Raw genomic sequence first — 934 nt, 5'->3', positions numbered from 1 at the left:
CAAAGACAGAGAGAGAGAGACAGCAAGAAAGGGGCAAAAAGAACAAGAGCGGAACAACCTTACCTTTTCGGAATCGAACTCTCGTCTTCTGTGTCCTACGACAAGTTCCCTGACTGCTAAACTACAGACATTGGTCATCAGTTTGTGGCTATGTTGGTAGGACAACAATCACTGATTGACGTGGGTTCCGGGCTGCATATCCAAACAGCGAGCATGCGTAATACTCAATACTACAATAACGAACAATTCTAAAATTGGAATATCTAGTCGATTTCATCCACAGATAAAAATAGTTGTAATCACTTAGAATAGACGAGTATTTTCATAAAAGTGTCCACCTTCCGTTTTACACACTGAGACAGAACTCTTACACGTATTAATTATATAGAACTTCATAAAATTATCGTTATCGTGTTTAGGGATGTGTGTCGTTAGGTTAAAGAATCTCTTGTTTTGCTGTTGTCACGAAGACGTTTCAAACAAGGACCTGACTGAAAAAAAAGTAATCTAAAACAAAAAACAACAACAAAAACAACAACAACAACAACAACAACAACAACAACAATAACAAAGGAAACTAGCATCCTGAACATTGCTTCTCAAAGCAGTTGAGTCCTTGTAAAAATAAACGTATCAACAATAAAGAGCGACAACACACTAAGGGTGATTTTTAATCCCAGTGGAGGCTGTGCGTTAATGTTTCGGGGTTTGCTTCATTTTGAGCGTCTTGGTTGTCAGTAGAGGGGTTGGTCACAAGGTAAGGGAAGATTTGTGTCGTAACTGACGGCTGTCAATTTTGAAGAGAGAAAGATGTTTTTTATCAAACAGCACTTTGGAGCTGCTGCACAGTGGTGATGTCTAAAGCCCGTCGAACGCAGAGGGGAAAAATGAAGTGTTAGTACCAATTACCCTCTAAAAAGAAAATAATCACATC

This window comes from Aplysia californica, unplaced genomic scaffold (genome assembly GCF_000002075.1).
Source record: "Aplysia californica isolate F4 #8 unplaced genomic scaffold, AplCal3.0 scaffold00605, whole genome shotgun sequence".
NCBI classification, from domain to species: domain Eukaryota; kingdom Metazoa; phylum Mollusca; class Gastropoda; order Aplysiida; family Aplysiidae; genus Aplysia; species Aplysia californica.
The sequence above is the reverse complement of the archived record's forward strand: the minus strand, read 5'-3'. Positions refer to the sequence as shown.